Source organism: Convolutriloba macropyga, chromosome 7, assembly GCF_964194025.1.
Source record: "Convolutriloba macropyga chromosome 7, txConMacr16.3, whole genome shotgun sequence".
NCBI classification, from domain to species: domain Eukaryota; kingdom Metazoa; phylum Xenacoelomorpha; order Acoela; family Convolutidae; genus Convolutriloba; species Convolutriloba macropyga.
The window spans coordinates 66,679,011-66,698,072 of NC_134474.1; the positions used below are offsets into that span (position 1 = coordinate 66,679,011).

At 38.1% G+C, this 19,062-nt stretch overlaps 1 protein-coding gene and 33 non-coding genes across 34 annotated transcripts in view; 1 reads left to right on the forward strand and 33 right to left on the reverse strand.

Annotated features, from left to right (window-relative positions):
• Positions 1-19,062, forward strand: part of LOC142343266 (protein unc-45 homolog A-like) — a 224,714-nt gene that overhangs the window by 149,237 nt on the left and 56,415 nt on the right. The window lies entirely within an intron of this gene.
• Positions 46-117, reverse strand: Trnae-uuc (transfer RNA glutamic acid (anticodon UUC)). Its single transcript has one exon. It is a non-coding gene; the product is annotated as a tRNA-Glu (tRNA).
• Trnae-uuc (transfer RNA glutamic acid (anticodon UUC)) lies at positions 319-390 on the reverse strand. Its single transcript has one exon. It is a non-coding gene; the product is annotated as a tRNA-Glu (tRNA).
• Positions 590-661, reverse strand: Trnae-uuc (transfer RNA glutamic acid (anticodon UUC)). Its single transcript has one exon. It is a non-coding gene; the product is annotated as a tRNA-Glu (tRNA).
• Trnae-uuc (transfer RNA glutamic acid (anticodon UUC)) lies at positions 1,156-1,227 on the reverse strand. The gene has a single exon. It is a non-coding gene; the product is annotated as a tRNA-Glu (tRNA).
• Trnae-uuc (transfer RNA glutamic acid (anticodon UUC)) lies at positions 1,430-1,501 on the reverse strand. Its single transcript has one exon. It is a non-coding gene; the product is annotated as a tRNA-Glu (tRNA).
• Trnae-uuc (transfer RNA glutamic acid (anticodon UUC)) lies at positions 1,713-1,784 on the reverse strand. Its single transcript has one exon. It is a non-coding gene; the product is annotated as a tRNA-Glu (tRNA).
• Positions 1,995-2,066, reverse strand: Trnae-uuc (transfer RNA glutamic acid (anticodon UUC)). The gene has a single exon. It is a non-coding gene; the product is annotated as a tRNA-Glu (tRNA).
• Positions 2,278-2,349, reverse strand: Trnae-uuc (transfer RNA glutamic acid (anticodon UUC)). The gene has a single exon. It is a non-coding gene; the product is annotated as a tRNA-Glu (tRNA).
• Trnae-uuc (transfer RNA glutamic acid (anticodon UUC)) lies at positions 2,552-2,623 on the reverse strand. Its single transcript has one exon. It is a non-coding gene; the product is annotated as a tRNA-Glu (tRNA).
• Positions 4,168-4,239, reverse strand: Trnae-uuc (transfer RNA glutamic acid (anticodon UUC)). Its single transcript has one exon. It is a non-coding gene; the product is annotated as a tRNA-Glu (tRNA).
• Trnae-uuc (transfer RNA glutamic acid (anticodon UUC)) lies at positions 4,443-4,514 on the reverse strand. Its single transcript has one exon. It is a non-coding gene; the product is annotated as a tRNA-Glu (tRNA).
• Positions 9,045-9,116, reverse strand: Trnae-cuc (transfer RNA glutamic acid (anticodon CUC)). Its single transcript has one exon. It is a non-coding gene; the product is annotated as a tRNA-Glu (tRNA).
• Positions 9,599-9,670, reverse strand: Trnae-cuc (transfer RNA glutamic acid (anticodon CUC)). The gene has a single exon. It is a non-coding gene; the product is annotated as a tRNA-Glu (tRNA).
• Positions 10,432-10,503, reverse strand: Trnae-cuc (transfer RNA glutamic acid (anticodon CUC)). Its single transcript has one exon. It is a non-coding gene; the product is annotated as a tRNA-Glu (tRNA).
• On the reverse strand, positions 10,710-10,781 carry Trnae-uuc (transfer RNA glutamic acid (anticodon UUC)). The gene has a single exon. It is a non-coding gene; the product is annotated as a tRNA-Glu (tRNA).
• Trnae-uuc (transfer RNA glutamic acid (anticodon UUC)) lies at positions 11,001-11,072 on the reverse strand. The gene has a single exon. It is a non-coding gene; the product is annotated as a tRNA-Glu (tRNA).
• Positions 11,281-11,352, reverse strand: Trnae-cuc (transfer RNA glutamic acid (anticodon CUC)). The gene has a single exon. It is a non-coding gene; the product is annotated as a tRNA-Glu (tRNA).
• On the reverse strand, positions 11,558-11,629 carry Trnae-uuc (transfer RNA glutamic acid (anticodon UUC)). Its single transcript has one exon. It is a non-coding gene; the product is annotated as a tRNA-Glu (tRNA).
• Positions 12,113-12,184, reverse strand: Trnae-cuc (transfer RNA glutamic acid (anticodon CUC)). The gene has a single exon. It is a non-coding gene; the product is annotated as a tRNA-Glu (tRNA).
• Positions 12,657-12,728, reverse strand: Trnae-cuc (transfer RNA glutamic acid (anticodon CUC)). Its single transcript has one exon. It is a non-coding gene; the product is annotated as a tRNA-Glu (tRNA).
• Positions 12,933-13,004, reverse strand: Trnae-cuc (transfer RNA glutamic acid (anticodon CUC)). Its single transcript has one exon. It is a non-coding gene; the product is annotated as a tRNA-Glu (tRNA).
• Positions 13,209-13,280, reverse strand: Trnae-cuc (transfer RNA glutamic acid (anticodon CUC)). Its single transcript has one exon. It is a non-coding gene; the product is annotated as a tRNA-Glu (tRNA).
• Trnae-cuc (transfer RNA glutamic acid (anticodon CUC)) lies at positions 13,486-13,557 on the reverse strand. The gene has a single exon. It is a non-coding gene; the product is annotated as a tRNA-Glu (tRNA).
• Trnae-uuc (transfer RNA glutamic acid (anticodon UUC)) lies at positions 13,763-13,834 on the reverse strand. The gene has a single exon. It is a non-coding gene; the product is annotated as a tRNA-Glu (tRNA).
• Positions 14,318-14,389, reverse strand: Trnae-cuc (transfer RNA glutamic acid (anticodon CUC)). The gene has a single exon. It is a non-coding gene; the product is annotated as a tRNA-Glu (tRNA).
• Trnae-cuc (transfer RNA glutamic acid (anticodon CUC)) lies at positions 14,872-14,943 on the reverse strand. Its single transcript has one exon. It is a non-coding gene; the product is annotated as a tRNA-Glu (tRNA).
• Trnae-cuc (transfer RNA glutamic acid (anticodon CUC)) lies at positions 15,148-15,219 on the reverse strand. The gene has a single exon. It is a non-coding gene; the product is annotated as a tRNA-Glu (tRNA).
• On the reverse strand, positions 15,703-15,774 carry Trnae-uuc (transfer RNA glutamic acid (anticodon UUC)). Its single transcript has one exon. It is a non-coding gene; the product is annotated as a tRNA-Glu (tRNA).
• Trnae-uuc (transfer RNA glutamic acid (anticodon UUC)) lies at positions 15,981-16,052 on the reverse strand. Its single transcript has one exon. It is a non-coding gene; the product is annotated as a tRNA-Glu (tRNA).
• Trnae-uuc (transfer RNA glutamic acid (anticodon UUC)) lies at positions 16,814-16,885 on the reverse strand. The gene has a single exon. It is a non-coding gene; the product is annotated as a tRNA-Glu (tRNA).
• Trnae-uuc (transfer RNA glutamic acid (anticodon UUC)) lies at positions 17,092-17,163 on the reverse strand. Its single transcript has one exon. It is a non-coding gene; the product is annotated as a tRNA-Glu (tRNA).
• Trnae-cuc (transfer RNA glutamic acid (anticodon CUC)) lies at positions 18,187-18,258 on the reverse strand. Its single transcript has one exon. It is a non-coding gene; the product is annotated as a tRNA-Glu (tRNA).
• Positions 18,462-18,533, reverse strand: Trnae-uuc (transfer RNA glutamic acid (anticodon UUC)). Its single transcript has one exon. It is a non-coding gene; the product is annotated as a tRNA-Glu (tRNA).

Consider the following 19,062-nt stretch of genomic DNA (forward strand, 5'->3'; position numbering starts at 1 on the left):
CTCAACAATTTTACAGGAAAGGCCTTATTATAGGAGTTGAAAAGCTTCCCAGACCGGGAGTCGAACCCGGGCCTTGTGGGTGAAAGTCACAAATCCTAACCGCTAGACCATCTGCGACGTGTAAAGTGCAGATCCGTGCCAATCTAAGAGTTTCCTGTCTTTTTAACTAAGCTTCAATGCAAGTTTTTTTCGGAATTGAACTGATCTCAAATTTTAAAAAAATCTCTCAAATTTTGGCTTATTTCTCTAATGCGAAACGTGTCTTCGTTTCGACTCAATAATTTTACAGGAAAGGCCTTAATATAGGAAATGAAAAGCTTCCCAGACCGGGAGTCGAACCCGGGCCTTGTGGGTGAAAGCCTCAAATCCTAACCGCTAGACCATCTGGGACGTGTACAGTGCAGATCCCAGCCAATCTAAGAGTTTCCTGTCATTTTTACTAAGCTTCAATGCAAGTTTTTTTCTGAATTGAACTGATCTCAAATTTTAAAAAAATCTCAAGTTTTGACTTATTTCTCTAATGCGAAAAGTGTCTTCGTTTCGACTCAATAATTTTACAGCCAAGGCCTTAATATAGGAGTTGAAAAGCTTCCCAGACCGGGAGTCGAACCCGGGCCTTGTGGGTGAAAGCCACAAATCCTAACCGCTAGACCATCTGGGACGTGTAAAGTGCAGATCCGTGCCAATCTCAGAGTTTCCTGTCTTTTTTACTAAGCTTCAATGCAAGTTTTTTTTTTCGGAATTGAATTGATCTCAATTTTTTAAAAACAAAATAATCTCACAAATTTTTGGCTTATTTCTCTAATGCGAAAAGCGTATTCGTTTGGACTCAATAATTTTACAGGAAAGGCCTTAATATAGGAGTTGAAAAGCTTCCCAGAACGGGAGTGTAACCCGGGCCTTGTGGGTGAGAGCCACAAATCCTAACCGCTAGACCATCTGGAACGTGTAAAGTGCAGATCCGTGCTAATCTAAGAGTTTCCTGTCTTTTTTACTAAGCTTCAATGCAAGTTTTTTTTCGGAATTGAACTGATCTCAATTTTTTAAAAACAAAATAATCTCTCAAATTTTTGGCTTATTTCTCTAATGCGAAAAGCGTATTCGTTTGGACTCAATAATTTTACAGGAAAGGCCTTAATATAGGAGTTGAAAAGCTTCCCAGACCGGGAGTCGAACCCGGGGATTGTGGGTGAAAGCCACAAATCCTAACCGCTAGACAATCTGGGACGTGTAAAGTGCAGATCCGTGCCAATTTAAGAGTTTCCTGTCTTTTTACTAAGCTTCAATGCAAGTTTTTTTTCGGAATTGAACTGATCTCAAATTTAAAAAACAATCTCTCAAATTTTGGCTTATTTCTCTAATGCGAAAAGTGTCTTCGTTTCGACTCAATAATTTTACAGCAAAGGCCTTAATATAGGAGTTGAAAAGCTTCCCAGACCGGGAGTCGAACCCGGGCCTTTTGGGTGAAAGCTACAAATCCTAACCGCTAGACCATCTGGGACGTGTAAAGTGCAGATCCGTGCCAATCTGAGAGTTTCCTGTCTTTTTTTACTAAGCTTCAATGCAAGTTTTTTTTCGGAATTGAATTGATCTCAATTTTTTAAAAACAAAATAATCTCTCAAATTTTTGGCTTATTTCTCTAATGCGAAAAGCGTATTCGTTTGGACTCAATAATTTTACAGGAAAGGCCTTAATATAGGAGTTGAAAAGCTTCCCAGACCGGGAGTGTAACCCGGGCCTTGTGGGTGAAAGCCACAAATCCTAACCGCTAGACCATCTGGAACGTGTAAAGTGCAGATCCGTGCTAATCTAAGAGTTTCCTGTCTTTTTTACTAAGCTTCAATGCAAGTTTTTTTTCGGAATTGAACTGATCTCTATTTTTTAAAAACAAAATAATCCCTCAAATTTTTGGCTTATTTCTCTAATGCGAAAAGCGTATTCGTTTGGACTCAATAATTTTACAGGAAAGGCCTTAATATAGGAGTTGAAAAGCTTCCCAGACCGGGAGTGTAACCCGGGCCTTGTGGGTGAAAGCCACAAATCCTAACCGCTAGACCATCTGGAACGTGTAAAGTGCAGATCCGTGCTAATCTACGAGTTTCCTGTCTTTTTTACTAAGCTCCAATGCAAGTTTTTTTTTCGGAATTGAAGTGATCTTAATTTTTTAAAAACAAAATAATCCCTCAAATTTTTGGCTGATTTCTCTAATGCGAAAAGCGTTTTCGTTTGGACTCAATAATTTTACAGGAAAGGCCTTAATATAGGAGTTGAAAAGCTTCCCAGACCGGGAGTCTAACCCGGGCCTTGTGGGTGAAAGCCACAAATCCTAACCGCTAGACCATCTGGGACGTGTAAAGTGCAGATCCGTGCCAATCTGATAGTTTCCTGTCTTTTTTACTAAGCTTCAATGCAAGTTTTTTTTCGGAATTGAACCGATCTCAAATTTAAAAAAAATCTCTCAAAATTTGGCTGATGTCTCTAATGCGAAAAGTGTCTTCGTTTCGACTCAATAATTTTAGAGGAAAGGCCTTAATATAGGAGTTGAAAAGCTTCCCAGACCGGGAGTCGAACCCGGGCCTTGTGGGTGAAAGCCACAAATCCTAACCGCTAGACCATCTGGGACGTGTAAAGTGGAGATCCGAGCCAATCTAACGAGTTTCCTGTCTTTTTTTTTACTAAGCTTCAGTGCAAGTTTTTTTAATTAGACTGATCTCAAATTTTCTTAATTAATAGTTTCCCAAACTTTTGGCTGATTTTTCTAATACGAAAAGAGTCTGCTTTTCGACTCAATAGTTTTACAGCAAAGGCCTTAATATAGGAGTTGAAAAGCTTCCGAGACCGGGAGTTGAACCCGGCAATTGTGGGTGAAAGCCACAAATCCTAACCGCTAGGCCATCTGGGACGTGTAAAATGGAGATCCGAGCCAATCTAACAGTTTCCTGTCTTTTTTACTAAGCTTCATATCAAGTTTTTTCGGAATTGAACTGATCTCAAATTTAAAAAAAAATTAATTTCGCAAATTTTTGGCTTATTTTTCTAATGCGAAAAGTGTCTTCTTTTCGACTCAATAATTTTACAGGCAAGGCCTTAATATAGGAGTTTGAAAAGGTTCGCAGACCGGGAGTTGCACCCGGGCCTTGTGCGTGAGAGCCACAAATCCTAACCGCTAGACCATTTGGGACTTGTTAAGTGGAGATGTGAGACAATCTACGAGTTTCCTGTCTTTTTTTTGCTATGCTTCAATGCAAGTTTTTTTCGGAATTGAACTGATCTCTAATTTTCTTTAAAATAATTTTTCAAGTTTTTTGCCTATTTTTCTAATGCGAAAAGTGTCTTCTTTTCGACTCAAAAGTTTTACAGGAAAGGCCTTAATATAGGAGTTGAGAAGGTTCACAGTTCCGGGATTTGAACCCTGACATTGTGAGTGAGAGCCACAAATCCTAACCGATAGACCATCTGGGACGTTAAGAGGTGAGATGCGAGCCAATCTAATAGTTCCATGTTTTTTTACTAAGCTTCAATGCAAGTTTTTCTGGAATTGAACTGATCTCAAATTTTCTTAAAAAGTAATTTCTCAAACTTTTGACTTGTTTTTCTAATACGAAATGAGTTTGCTTTTCGACTCAACAATTTTACAGCTAAGGCCTTAATGTAGGAGTTGAAAAGTTTCCCAGACCGGGAGTTGATCCTGGGCATTGTGCGTGAAAGCCACAAATCCTATCCGCTAGACCATTTCCGGACATGTAAAGTGGAGATGTGAGACAATCTAGTTTCCCGTCTTTCTTACTAAGCTTCAATGCAAGTTTTTTTCGGAAATGAACTGATCTCAAATTTTTTTAAAAAATAATCTCTCAAATTTTTGGCTTATTTCTCGAATGCGAAAAGTGTCCTCGTTTCGACTCAATAATTTTACAGGAAAGGCCTTAATATAGGAGTTGAAAAGGTTCACAGACCGGGAGTTGATCCTGGGCATTGTGCGTGAAAGCCACAAATCCTATCCGCTAGACCATTTCCGGACATGTAAAGTGGAGATGTGAGACAATCTAGTTTCCTGTCTTTCTTACTAAGCTAGGCTTAATTTTTGGCTTATTTCTCGAATGCGAAAAGTGTCTTCGTTTCGACTCAATAATTTTACAGCAAAGGCCTTAATATAGGAGTTGAAAAGCTTCCCAGACCGGGAGTCGAACCCGGGCCTTGTGGGTGAAAGCAACAAATCCTAACCGCTAGACCATCTGGGACGTGTAAAGTCCAGATCCGTGCCAATCTGAGAGTTTCCTGTCTTTTTTTACTAAGCTTCAATGCAAGTTTTTTTTCGGAATTGAACCGATCTCAAATTTAAAAAAAATCTCTCAAAATTTGGCTGATGTCTCTAATGCGAAAAGTGTCTTCGTTTCGACTCAATAATTTTAGAGGAAAGGCCTTAATATAGGAGTTGAAAAGCTTCCCAGACCGGGAGTCGAACCCGGGCCTTGTGGGTGAAAGCCACAAATCCTAACCGCTAGACCATCTGGGACGTGTAAAGTGGAGATCCGAGCCAATCTAACGAGTTTCCTGTCTTTTTTTTTACTAAGCTTCAGTGCAAGTTTTTTTAATTAGACTGATCTCAAATTTTCTTAATTAATAGTTTCCCAAACTTTTGGCTGATTTTTCTAATACGAAAAGAGTCTGCTTTTCGACTCAATAGTTTTACAGCAAAGGCCTTAATATAGGAGTTGAAAAGCTTCCGAGACCGGGAGTTGAACCCGGCAATTGTGGGTGAAAGCCACAAATCCTAACCGCTAGGCCATCTGGGACGTGTAAAATGGAGATCCGAGCCAATCTAACAGTTTCCTGTCTTTTTTACTAAGCTTCATATCAAGTTTTTTCGGAATTGAACTGATCTCAAATTTAAAAAAAAATTAATTTCGCAAATTTTTGGCTTATTTTTCTAATGCGAAAAGTGTCTTCTTTTCGACTCAATAATTTTACAGGCAAGGCCTTAATATAGGAGTTTGAAAAGGTTCGCAGACCGGGAGTTGCACCCGGGCCTTGTGCGTGAGAGCCACAAATCCTAACCGCTAGACCATTTGGGACTTGTTAAGTGGAGATGTGAGACAATCTACGAGTTTCCTGTCTTTTTTTTGCTATGCTTCAATGCAAGTTTTTTTCGGAATTGAACTGATCTCTAATTTTCTTTAAAATAATTTTTCAAGTTTTTTGCCTATTTTTCTAATGCGAAAAGTGTCTTCTTTTCGACTCAAAAGTTTTACAGGAAAGGCCTTAATATAGGAGTTGAGAAGGTTCACAGTTCCGGGATTTGAACCCTGACATTGTGAGTGAGAGCCACAAATCCTAACCGATAGACCATCTGGGACGTTAAGAGGTGAGATGCGAGCCAATCTAATAGTTCCATGTTTTTTTACTAAGCTTCAATGCAAGTTTTTCTGGAATTGAACTGATCTCAAATTTTCTTAAAAAGTAATTTCTCAAACTTTTGACTTGTTTTTCTAATACGAAATGAGTTTGCTTTTCGACTCAACAATTTTACAGCTAAGGCCTTAATGTAGGAGTTGAAAAGTTTCCCAGACCGGGAGTTGATCCTGGGCATTGTGCGTGAAAGCCACAAATCCTATCCGCTAGACCATTTCCGGACATGTAAAGTGGAGATGTGAGACAATCTAGTTTCCCGTCTTTCTTACTAAGCTTCAATGCAAGTTTTTTTCGGAAATGAACTGATCTCAAATTTTTTTAAAAAATAATCTCTCAAATTTTTGGCTTATTTCTCGAATGCGAAAAGTGTCCTCGTTTCGACTCAATAATTTTACAGGAAAGGCCTTAATATAGGAGTTGAAAAGGTTCACAGACCGGGAGTTGATCCTGGGCATTGTGCGTGAAAGCCACAAATCCTATCCGCTAGACCATTTCCGGACATGTAAAGTGGAGATGTGAGACAATCTAGTTTCCTGTCTTTCTTACTAAGCTAGGCTTAATTTTTGGCTTATTTCTCGAATGCGAAAAGTGTCTTCGTTTCGACTCAATAATTTTACAGGAAAGGCCTTAATATAGGAGTTTGAAAAGGTTCGCAGACCGGGAGTTGAACCAGGGCCTTGTGCGTGAGAGCCACAAATCCTAACCGCTAGACCATTTGGGACTTGTTAAGTGGAGATGTGAGACAATCTACGAGTTTCCTGTCTTTTTTTTCTATGCTTCAATGCAAGTTTTTTTCGGTGTTGAACTGATCTCAAATTTTCTTTAAAATAATTTTTCAAATTTTTTGCCTATTTTTCTAATGCGAAAAGTGTCTTCTTTTCGACTCAAAAGTTTTACAGGAAAGGCCTTAATATAGGAGTTGAGAAGGTTCACAGTTCCGGGATTTGAACCCTGACATTGTGAGTGAGAGCCACAAATCCTAACCGATAGACCATCTGGGACGTTAAGAGGTGAGATGCGAGCCAATCTAATAGTTCCATGTTTTTTTACTAAGCTTCAATGCAAGTTTTTCTGGAATTGAACTGATCTCAAATTTTCTTAAAAAGTAATTTCTCAAACTTTTGACTTGTTTTTCTAATACGAAATGAGTTTGCTTTTCGACTCAACAATTTTACAGCTAAGGCCTTAATGTAGGAGTTGAAAAGTTTCCCAGACCGGGAGTTGATCCTGGGCATTGTGCGTGAAAGCCACAAATCCTATCCGCTAGACCATTTCCGGACATGTAAAGTGGAGATGTGAGACAATCTAGTTTCCCGTCTTTCTTACTAAGCTTCAATGCAAGTTTTTTTCGGAAATGAACTGATCTCAAATTTTTTTAAAAAATAATCTCTCAAATTTTTGGCTTATTTCTCGAATGCGAAAAGTGTCCTCGTTTCGACTCAATAATTTTACAGGAAAGGCCTTAATATAGGAGTTGAAAAGGTTCACAGACCGGGAGTTGATCCTGGGCATTGTGCGTGAAAGCCACAAATCCTATCCGCTAGACCATTTCCGGACATGTAAAGTGGAGATGTGAGACAATCTAGTTTCCTGTCTTTCTTACTAAGCTAGGCTTAATTTTTGGCTTATTTCTCGAATGCGAAAAGTGTCTTCGTTTCGACTCAATAATTTTACAGGAAAGGCCTTAATATAGGAGTTTGAAAAGGTTCGCAGACCGGGAGTTGAACCAGGGCCTTGTGCGTGAGAGCCACAAATCCTAACCGCTAGACCATTTGGGACTTGTTAAGTGGAGATGTGAGACAATCTACGAGTTTCCTGTCTTTTTTTTCTATGCTTCAATGCAAGTTTTTTTCGGTGTTGAACTGATCTCAAATTTTCTTTAAAATAATTTTTCAAATTTTTTGCCTATTTTTCTAATGCGAAAAGTGTCTTCTTTTCGACTCAAAAGTTTTACAGGAAAGGCCTTAATATAGGAGTTGAAAAGGTTCACAGTTCCGGGATTTGAACCCTGACATTGTGGGTGAGAGCCACAAATCCTAACCGATAGACCATCTGGGACGTTGAGAGGTGAGATGCGAGCCAATCTAATAGTTCCATGTTTTTTTACTAAGCTTCAATGCAAGTTTTTCTGGAATTGAACTGATCTCAAATTTCTTAAAAAGTAATTTCTCAAACGTTTGACTTGTTTTTCTAATACGAAAAGAGTTTGCTTTTCGACTCAACAATTTTACAGCTAAGGCCTTAATGTAGTTGAAAAGTTTCCCAGACCGGGAGTTGATCCTGGGCATTGTGCGTGAAAGCCACAAATCCTATCCGCTAGACCATTTCCGGACATGTATAGTGGAGATGTGAGACAATCTAGTTTCCTGTCTTTCTTACTACGCTTCAATGCAAGTTTTTTTCGGAATTGAACTGATCTCAATTTTTTTAAAAATAATCTCTCAAATTTTTGGCTTATTTCTCGAATGCGAAAAGTGTCTTCGTTTCGACTCAATAATTTTACAGGAAGGGCCTTAATATAGGAGTTGAAAAGGTTCACAGACCGGGATTTGAACACTGGAATTGTGGATGAGAGCCACAAATCTGAACCCCAAGACCATCTGGCACGTGTAAAGATGAGTTGCGAGCCAATCTAACGAGTCTCCTGTCTTTTTTTCTAAGATTCAATGCAATTTTTTTAACTGAACTGATCGCAAATTTTCTTAAAAAATAATTTCTCAAATTCTGGCTGATTTCTCTAATGCGAAAAGTGTCTTTGTTTCGACTCAATAATTTTACAGCAAAGCCCTTAATATAGGAGTTGAAAAGCTTGCCAGACCGGGAGATAAACCCGAGCCTTGTGGGTGAGAGCCACAAATCCTAACCGCTAGACCATCTGGGACGTGAGAAATGGAGATGCAAGCCAATCTAAGAGTTTCATGTTTTTTTTACTAAGCTTCAATGCAAGTTTTTTCGGAATTGAACTGATCTCAAATTTTCTTAAAAAATAATATCTCAAACTTTAGGCTGATTTTTCTAATACGAAAAGAGTCTTCTTTTCGACTCAATAATTTTACTGCAAAGGCCTTAATATAGGAGTTGAAAATCTTCCCAGACCGGGAGTTGAACCCGTGCCTTGTGGCTGAGAGCCACAAATCCTAACCGCTAGACTATTTGGGACGTGTAAAGTGGAGATGCGAGCCAATCTAATATTTCCTGTCTTTTTTACTAAGCTTCAATGCAAGTTTCTTTCGGAAATGAACTGATCTCAAATTTTCTTAAAAATAATTTCTCAAGTTATTGGCCTATTTTTCTAATGCGAAAAGTGTCTTCTTTTCAACTCAAAAATTTTATAGCCTTAATATAGGAGTTGAAACGTTTCCCAGGCCGGGATTTGAACCCTGGACTTGTGGATGAGAGCCACGAATCCTAAACCCTAGACCATCTGGCACGTGTAAAGATGAGTTGCGAGCCAATCTAACGAGTTTCCTGTCTTTTTTACTAAGCTTCCATTCAATTTTTTTTAACTGAACTGATCGCAAATTTTCTTTAAAAATAATTCCTCAAATTTTGACTTATTTTTCTAATGCGAAAAGTGTCTTCTTTTCGACTCAAAATTTTTACAGGAAAGGACTTAATATAGGAGTTGAAAAGTTTCCCAGGCCGGGATTTGAACCCTGGACTTGTAGGTGAGAGCCACAAATCCTAACCGCTAGACCATCTGGGACGTTAAATATGGAGATGCAAGCCAATCTAAGAATTTAATGTTTTTTTACTAAGCTTCGAAGCAAATTTTTTCGGAATTGAACTGATCTCAAAATTTCTTAAAAAATAATATCTCAAACTTTAGGTTGATTTTTCTAATACGAAAAGAGTCTTCTTTTCGACTCAAAATTTTTACAGGAAAGGCCTTAATATAGGAGTTGAAAAGTTTCCCAGACCGGGAGATAAACCCGAGCCTTGTGGGTGAGAGCCGCAAATCCTAACCGCTAGACCATCTGGGACGTGAAAAATGGAGATGCAAGCCAATCTAAGAGTTTCTTGTTTTTTTACTCAGCTTCAATGCAAGTTTTTTCGGAATTGAACTGATCTCAAATTTTCTTAAAAAATAATATCTCAAACTTTAGGCTGATTTTTCTAATACGAAAAGAGTCTGCTTTTCGACTCAAAATTTTTACAGCAAAGGCCTTAATATAGGAGTTGAAAAGTTTCCCAGTCCGGGATTTGAACCCTGGACTTGTGAGTGAGAGCCACAAATCCTAACCGCTAGACCATCTGGGACGTTAAAAATGGAGATGCATGCCAATCTAAGAGTTTCATGTTTTTTTACTAAGCTTCGAAGCAAGTTTTTTCGGAATTGAGCTGCTCTCAAATTTTCTTAAAAACTATTTTTTTCAAAATTTTGTCTTATTTCTCTTATAAGAAAAGAGTCTTCTTTTCGACTCAATAATTTTACTGCAAAGGCGTTAATATAGGAGTTGAAAAGCTTCCCAGACCGGGAGATGAACCCGAGCCTTGTGGGTGAGAGCCACAAATCCTAACCGATAGACCATCTGGGACGTGAAAAATGGAGATGCAAGCCAATCTAAGAGATTCATGTTTTTTTACTAAGCTTCAAGGCAAGTTTTTTCGGAATTGTACTGATCTCAAATTTTTTTAAAAAATGTTTTTTTAAAATTTTGGCTCATTTCTCTTATACGAAAACAGTCTTCTTTTCGACTCAATAACTTTACAGCAAAGGCCTTAATATAGGAGTTTAAAAGCTTCCCAGACCGGGAGTTGAACTCGGCACTTGTGGGTGAGAGCCACTAATCCTAACCGCTAGACCGTCTGTGACGTGTAAAGTCGAGATCCGAGCCAATCTAAGAGTTTCATGTTTTTTTTTACTTAGCTTCAATGCAAGTTTTTTCGGAATTGAACTGATCTCAAATTTTCTTTAAAAATTTTTTCTCAAGTTTTGGCTTATTTCTCTAATGCGAAAAGTGTCTTTGTTTCGACTCAATAATTTTACTGCAAAGGGCTTAATATAGGAGTTGAAAAGCTTCCCAGACCGGGAGATGAACCCGAGCCTTGTGGGTGAGAGCCACAAGTCCTAACCGCTAGACCATCTGGGACGTGAAAAATGGAGATGCAAGCCAATCTAAGAGTTTCATGTTTTTTTTACTAAGCTTCAATGCAAGTTTTTTTGGAATTGAACTGATCTCAAATTTTCTTAAAAAATATTTTCTCAAACTTTTGGCTGATCTTTCTAATTTGAAAAGAGTCTTCTTTTCGACTCAATAATTTTACTGCAAAGGCCTTAATATAGGAGTTGAAAAGCTTCCCAGACCGGGAGTTGAGCCCGGGCCTTGTGGGTGAAAGCCACAAATCCTAACCCCTAGACCATCTGGGACGTGTAATGTGCAGATCCGAACCAATCTAACAGTTTCCTGTCTTTTTTTACTAAGCTTCAATGCAAGTTTTTTTTGGGAATTGAACTGATCTCAAATTTTTCGTAAAAAACATTTTATCAAAATTTTGGCTTATTTCTCTTATACGATCTTATACGAAAAAGTCTTCTTTTCGACTTAATACTTTTAGAGCAAAGGCCTTAATGTAGGAGTTGAAAAGCTTCCCAGACCGGGAGTTGAACCTGGGACTTGTGGGTGAAAGCCACAAATCCTAACCCCTAGACCATCTGGGACGTGTAAAGTGGAGATCCGAACCAATCTAAGAGTTTTCTGCCTTTTTTACTAAGCTTCAATGCAAGTTTTTTTTGGGAATTGAACTGATCTCAAATTTTCTTAAAAAATGTTTTCTCAAAGTTTTGGCTTATTTCTCTTATACGAAAAGAGTCTTCTTTTCGACTCAATAAATTTACTGCAAAGGCCTTAATATAGGAGTTGAAAAGCTTCCCAGACCGGGAGTTGAACCCGGGCCTTGTGGGTGAGAGCCACAAATCCTAACCGCTAGACCATCTGGGACGTGTAAAGTGGAGATGTGAGCCAATCTAATGGTTTCCTGTCTTTTTACTTGGCTTCAATGCAAGTTTTTTTGGGAATTGAACTGATCTCAATTTTTCTTAAAAAATGTTTTCTCAAAATTTTGGCTTATTTCTCTTATACGAAAAAGTCTTCTTTTCGACTCAATACTTATACAGCAATGGCCTTAATATAGGAGTTGAAAAGGTTCCCAGACCGGGAGTTGAACCCGGGCCTTGTGGGTGAAAGCCACAAATCATAACCGCTAGACAATCTGGGACGTGTAAAGTGGAGATCCGAACCAATCTAAGAGTTTCCTGTCTTTTTTACTCATCTTCAATGCAAGTTTTTTTCGGAATTGAACTAATCTCAATTTTTTTTTAAAAAACTTTTTTCAAAATTTTGGCTTTTTTCTCTTATACGAAAAAGTCTTCTTTTCGACTCAATACTTTTACAGCAAAGGCCTTAATATAGGAGTTGAAAAGGTTCCCTGACCGGGAGTTGAACCCGGGCATTGTGGGTGAAAGCCCCAAATCCTAACCGCTAAAGCATTTCGGACATGTAAGGTGGAAATGTGAGACAATCTAATAGTTTCCTGTCTTTTTTACTAAGCTTCAATGCAAGTTTTTTTCGGAAATGAACTGATCTCAAATTTTTTAAATATAATTTCTCAAGTTTTTGGCCTATTTTTCTAATGCGAAAATTGTCTTCTTGTCGACTCAAAAATTTTACACGAAAGGCCTTAATATAGGAGTTGAAAAGCTTCCCAGACCGGGATTTGAACCCTGGACTTGTGGGTGAGAGCCACAAATCCTAACCGCTAGACCATCTGGAACGTGAAAAATGGAGATGCAAGCCAATCTAAGGGTTTCATGTTTTTTTACTAAGCTTCAATGCAAGTTTCTTTGGGAATTGAACTGATCTCAAATTTTCTCAAAAAATATTTTCTCAAAATTTTGGCTCATTTCTCGTATACGAAAAAGTCTTCTTTTCGACTCAATAGTTTTACAGCAAAGGCCTTAATATAGGAGTTGAAAAGGTTCCCTGACCGGGAGTTGAACCCGGGCATTGTGGGTGAAAGCCCCAAATCCTAACCGCTAAACCATTTCGGACATGTAAGGTGGAAATGTGAGACAATCTAATAGTTTCCTGTCTTTTTTACTAAGCTTCAATGCAAGTTTTTTTCGGAAATGAACTGATCTCAATTTTTTTAAATATAATTTCTCAAGTTTTTGGCCTATTTTTCTAATGCGAAAATTGTCTTCTTTTCGACTCAAAAATTTTACACGAAAGGCCTTTTGAAAAGCTTCCCAGACCGGGATTTGAACCCTGGACTTGTGGGTGAGAGCCACAAATCCTAACCGCTAGACCATCTGGAACGTGAAAAATGGAGATGCAAGCCAATCTAAGGGTTTCATGTTTTTTTACTAAGCTTCAATGCAAGTTTTTTCGGAATTGAACTGATCTCAAATTTTCTTAAAAAATATTTTCTCAAAATTTTGGCTTATTTCTCTTATACGAAAAAGTCTTCTTTTCGACTCAAAACTTTTACAGCAAAGGCCTTAATATAGGAGTTGAAAAGGTTCCCAGACCGGGAGTTGAACCCGGGACTTGTGGGTGAGAGCCACAACTCCTAACGGCTAGACCATCTGGGACGTGTAAAGTGGAGATGTGAGCCAATCTAATGGTTTCCTGTCTTTTTACTTGGCTTCAATGCAAGTTTTTTTGGGAATTGAACTGATCTCAATTTTTCTTAAAAAATGTTTTCTCAAAATTTTGGCCTCCTCTCTTATACGAAAAAGTCTTTTTTTCGACTCAATACTTTTACAGCAAAGGCCTTAATATAGGAGTTGAAAAGGTTCCCTGACCGGGAGTTGAACCCGGGCCTTGTTGGTGAGAGCGACAAATCCTAACCGCTAGACCATCTGGGACGTGTAAAGTGGAGATGTGAGCCAATCTAATGGTTTCCTGTCTTTTTACTTGGCTTCAATGCAAGTTTTTTTGGGAATTGAACTGATCTCAATTTTTCTTAAAAAATGTTTTCTCAAAATTTTGGCTTATTTCTCTTATACGAAAAAGTCTTCTTTTCGACTCAATACTTATACAGCAATGGCCTTAATATAGGAGTTGAAAAGGTTCCGAGACCGGGAGTTGAACCCGGGCCTTGTGGGTGAGAGCCACAAATCCTAACCGCTAGACCATCTGGGACGTGTAAAGTGGAGATGTGAGCCAATCTAATGGTTTCCTGTCTTTTTACTTGGCTTCAATGCAAGTTTTTTTGGGAATTGAACTGATCTCAATTTTTCTTAAAAAATGTTTTCTCAAAATTTTGGCTTATTTCTCTTATACGAAAAAGTCTTCTTTTCGACTCAATACTTATACAGCAATGGCCTTAATATAGGAGTTGAAAAGGTTCCCAGACCGGGAGTTGAACCCGGGCCTTGTGGGTGAAAGCCACAAATCATAACCGCTAGACAATCTGGGACGTGTAAAGTGGAGATCCGAACCAATCTAAGAGTTTCCTGTCTTTTTTACTCATCTTCAATGCAAGTTTTTTTCGGAATTGAACTAATCTCAATTTTTTTTTAAAAAACTTTTTTCAAAATTTTGGCTTTTTTCTCTTATACGAAAAAGTCTTCTTTTCGACTCAATACTTTTACAGCAAAGGCCTTAATATAGGAGTTGAAAAGGTTCCCTGACCGGGAGTTGAACCCGGGCATTGTGGGTGAAAGCCCCAAATCCTAACCGCTAAAGCATTTCGGACATGTAAGGTGGAAATGTGAGACAATCTAATAGTTTCCTGTCTTTTTTACTAAGCTTCAATGCAAGTTTTTTTCGGAAATGAACTGATCTCAAATTTTTTAAATATAATTTCTCAAGTTTTTGGCCTATTTTTCTAATGCGAAAATTGTCTTCTTGTCGACTCAAAAATTTTACACGAAAGGCCTTAATATAGGAGTTGAAAAGCTTCCCAGACCGGGATTTGAACCCTGGACTTGTGGGTGAGAGCCACAAATCCTAACCGCTAGACCATCTGGAACGTGAAAAATGGAGATGCAAGCCAATCTAAGGGTTTCATGTTTTTTTACTAAGCTTCAATGCAAGTTTCTTTGGGAATTGAACTGATCTCAAATTTTCTCAAAAAATATTTTCTCAAAATTTTGGCTCATTTCTCGTATACGAAAAAGTCTTCTTTTCGACTCAATAGTTTTACAGCAAAGGCCTTAATATAGGAGTTGAAAAGGTTCCCTGACCGGGAGTTGAACCCGGGCATTGTGGGTGAAAGCCCCAAATCCTAACCGCTAAACCATTTCGGACATGTAAGGTGGAAATGTGAGACAATCTAATAGTTTCCTGTCTTTTTTACTAAGCTTCAATGCAAGTTTTTTTCGGAAATGAACTGATCTCAATTTTTTTAAATATAATTTCTCAAGTTTTTGGCCTATTTTTCTAATGCGAAAATTGTCTTCTTTTCGACTCAAAAATTTTACACGAAAGGCCTTAATATAGGAGTTGAAAAGCTTCCCAGACCGGGATTTGAACCCTGGACTTGTGGGTGAGAGCCACAAATCCTAACCGCTAGACCATCTGGAACGTGAAAAATGGAGATGCAAGCCAATCTAAGGGTTTCATGTTTTTTTACTAAGCTTCAATGCAAGTTTTTTCGGAATTGAACTGATCTCAAATTTTCTTAAAAAATATTTTCTCAAAATTTTGGCTTATTTCTCTTATACGAAAAAGTCTTCTTTTCGACTCAAAACTTTTACAGCAAAGGCCTTAATATAGGAGTTGAAAAGGTTCCCAGACCGGGAGTTGAACCCGGGACTTGTGGGTGAGAGCCACAACTCCTAACGGCTAGACCATCTGGGACGTGTAAAGTGGAGATGCGAGCCAATCTAAGAATTTCCTGTCTTTTTTACTAAGCTTCAATGCAAGTTTCTTTGGGAATTGAACTGATCTCAAATTTTCTCAAAAAATGTTTTCTCAAAATTTTGGCTCATTTCTCGTATACGAAGAAGTCTTCTTTTCGACTCAATAGTTTTACAGCAAAGGCCTTAATATAGGAGTTGAAAAGGTTCCCTGACCGGGAGTTGAACCCGGGCATTGTGGATGAACGCCACAAATCCTAATTTCTAGACCATCTGGGACGTGAAAAATGGAGATGCAAGCCAATCTAAAAGTTTAATGTTTTCTTACTAAGCTTCAATGCAAGTTTTTTCAGAATTGAACTGATCTCAAATTTTCTTAAAGAATAATATCTCAAACTTTTGGCTGATTTTTCTAATACGAAAAGAGTCTTCTTTTCGACTCAATAATTTTACTGCAAAGGCCTTAATATAGGAATTGAAAAGCTTCCCAGACCGGGAGTTGAACCCGGGCCTTGTGGGTGAAAGCCACAAATCCTAACCGCTAGACCATCTGGGACGTGTACAGTGGAGATCCGAACAAATCTAATAGTTTCCTGTCTTTTTTACTAAGCTTCAATGCAAGTTTTTTCAGAATTGAACTGATCTCAAATTTTCTTAAAAAATAATATCTCAAACTTTTGGCTGATTTTTCTAATACGAAAAGAGTCTTCTTTTCGACTCAATAATTTTACTGCAAAGGCCTTAATATAGGAGTTGAAAAGCTTCCCAGACCGGGAGTTGAACCTGGGCCTTGTGGGTGAAAGCCACAAATCCTAACCGCTAGACCATCCGGGACGTGTAAAGTTGAGATCCGAACCAATCTAAGAGTGTCCTGTCGTTTTTACTAAGCTTCAATGCAAGTTTTTTTCGGAATTGAACTGATCTCAATTTTTCTTAAAAAATAATATCTCAAACTTTTGGCTGATTTTTCTAATACGAAAAGAGTCTTCTTTTCGACTCAATAATTTTACTGCAAAGGCCTTAATATAGGAGTTGAAAAGGTTCCCTGACCGGGAGTTGAACCCGGGCATTGTGGGTGAAAGCCACAATTCCTAACCTCTAAACCATTTCGGACATGTCAAGTGGACATGTGAGACAATCTAATAGTTTCCTGTCTGTTTTACTAAGCTTCAATGCAAGTTTTTTCGGAATTGAACTGATCTCAAATTTTCTTAAAAAATATTTTCTCAAAATTTTGGCTCATTTCTCGTATACGAAAAAGTCTTCTTTTCGACTCAATAGTTTTACAGCAAAGGCCTTAATATAGGAGTTGAAAAGGTTCCCTGACCGGGAGTTGAACCCGGGCATTGTGGATGAACGCCACAAATCCTAATTTCTAGACCATCTGGGACGTGAAAAATGGAGATGCAAGCCAATCTAAAAGTTTCATGTTTTCTTACTAAGCTTCAATGCAAGTTTTTTCAGAATTGAACTGATCTCAAATTTTCTTAAAAAATAATATCTCAAACTTTTGGCTGATTTTTCTAATACGAAAAGAGTCTTCTTTTCGACTCAATAATTTTACTGCAAAGGCCTTAATATAGGAGTTGAAAAGCTTCCCAGACCGGGAGTTGAACCCGGGCCTTGTGGGTGAAAGCCACAAATCCTAACCTCTAGACCATCTGGGACGGGTACAGTGGAGATCCGAACAAATCTAATAGTTTCCTGTCTTCTTTACTAAGCTTCAATGCAAGTTTTTTCAGAATTGAACTGATCTCAAATTTTCTTAAAAAATAATATCTCAAACTTTTGGCTGATTTTTCTAATACGAAAAGAGTCTTCTTTTCGACTCAATAATTTTACTGCAAAGGCCTTAATATAGGAGTTGAAAAGCTTCCCAGACCGGGAGTTGAACCTGGGCCTTGTGGGTGAAAGCCACAAATCCTAACCGCTAGACCATCTGGGACGTGTAAAGTGGAGATCCCAACCAATCTAAGAGTATCCTGTCGTTTTTACTAAGCTTCAATGCAAGTTTTTTTTCGGAATTGAACTGATCTCAATTTTTCTTAAAAAATAATATCTCAAACTTTTGGCTGATTTTTCTAATACGAAAAGAGTCTTCTTTTCAACTCAATAATTTTACTGCAAAGGCCTTAATATAGGAGTTGAAAAGGTTCCCTGACCGGGAGTTGAACCCGGGCATTGTGGGTGAAAGCCACAATTCCTAACCTCTAAACCATTTCGGACATGTAAATTGGACATGTGAGACAATCTAATAGTTTCCTGTTTTTTTACTGAGCTTCAATGCAAGTTTTTTTGGGAATTGAACTGATCTCAAATTTTCTTAAAAATATTTTCTCAAAATTTTGGCTGATTTCTCTCATAAGAAAAAGTCTTCTTTTCGACTCAATACTTTTACAGCAAAGGCCTTGATATAGGAGTTGAACCCGGGCCTTGTGGGTGAGAGCCACAAATCCTAACCGCTAGACCATCTGGGACGTGTAAAGTGGAGATGCGAGCCAATCTAAGAGTTTCCTGTCTTTTTTTACTGAGCTTCAATGCAAGTTTTTTTTTGGGAATTGAACTGATCTCCAATTTTCTTAAAAACTATTTTCTCAAAATTTTGGATTATTTCTCTCATACGAAAAGAGTCTTCTTTTCGACTCAATAATTTTACTGCAAAGGCCTTAATATAGGAGTTGAAAAGGTTCACAGACCGGGATTTGAACACTGGAATTGTGGATGAGAGCCACAAATCTGAACCCCAAGACCATCTGGCACGTGTAAAGATGAGTTGCGAGCCAATCTAAGAGTTTCCTGTCTTTTTTTACTGAGCTTCAATGCAAGTTTTTTTTTGGGAATTGAACTGATCTCCAATTTTCTTAAAAAATATTTTCTCAAAATTTTGGCTTATTTCTCTCATACGAAAAAGTCTTCTTTTCGACTCAATACTTTTACAGCAAAGGCCTTAATATAGGAGTTGAAAAGGTTCCCAGACCGGGGGTTGAACCCGGGCCTTGTGCGTGAGAGCCACAAATCCTAACCGCTAGACCATCTGGGACGTGTAAAGTGGAGATGCGAGCCAATCTAATAGTTTCCTGTCTTTTTACTGAGCTTCAATGCAAGTTTTGGGAATTGAACTGATCTCAATTTTTCTTAAAAAATAATATCTCAAACTTTCGGCTGATTTTTCTAATACGAAAAGAGTCTTCTTTTCGACTCAATAATTTTACTGCAAAGGCCTTAATATAGGAGTTGAAAAGCTTCCCAGACCGGGAGTTGAACCTGGGCCTTGTGGGTGAAAGCCACAAATCCTAACCGCTAGACCATCTGGGACGTGTAAAGTGGAGATCCCAACCAATCTAAGAGTGTCCTGTCGTTTTTACTAAGCTTCAATGCAAGTTTTTTTCGGAATTGAACTGATCTCAATTTTTCTTAAAAAATAATATCTCAAACTTTCGGCTGATTTTTCTAATACGAAAAGAGTCTTCTTTTCGACTCAATAATTTTACTGCAAAGGCCTTAATATAGGAGTTGAAAAGGTTCCCTGACCGGGAGTTGAACCCGGGCATTGTGGGTGAAAGCCACAATTCCTAACCTCTAAACCATTTCGGACATGTAAAGTGGACATGTGAGACAATCTAATAGTTTCCTGTCTTTTTTACTGAGCTTCAATGCAAGTTTTTTTGGGAATTGAACTGATCTCAAATTTTCTTAAAAAATATTTTCTCAAATTTTTGGCTTATTTCTCTCATAAGAAAAAGTCTTCTTTTCGACTCAATACTTTTACAGCAAAGGCCTTAATATAGGAGTTGAACCCGGGCCTTGTGGGTGAGAGCCACAAATCCTAACCGCTAGACCATCT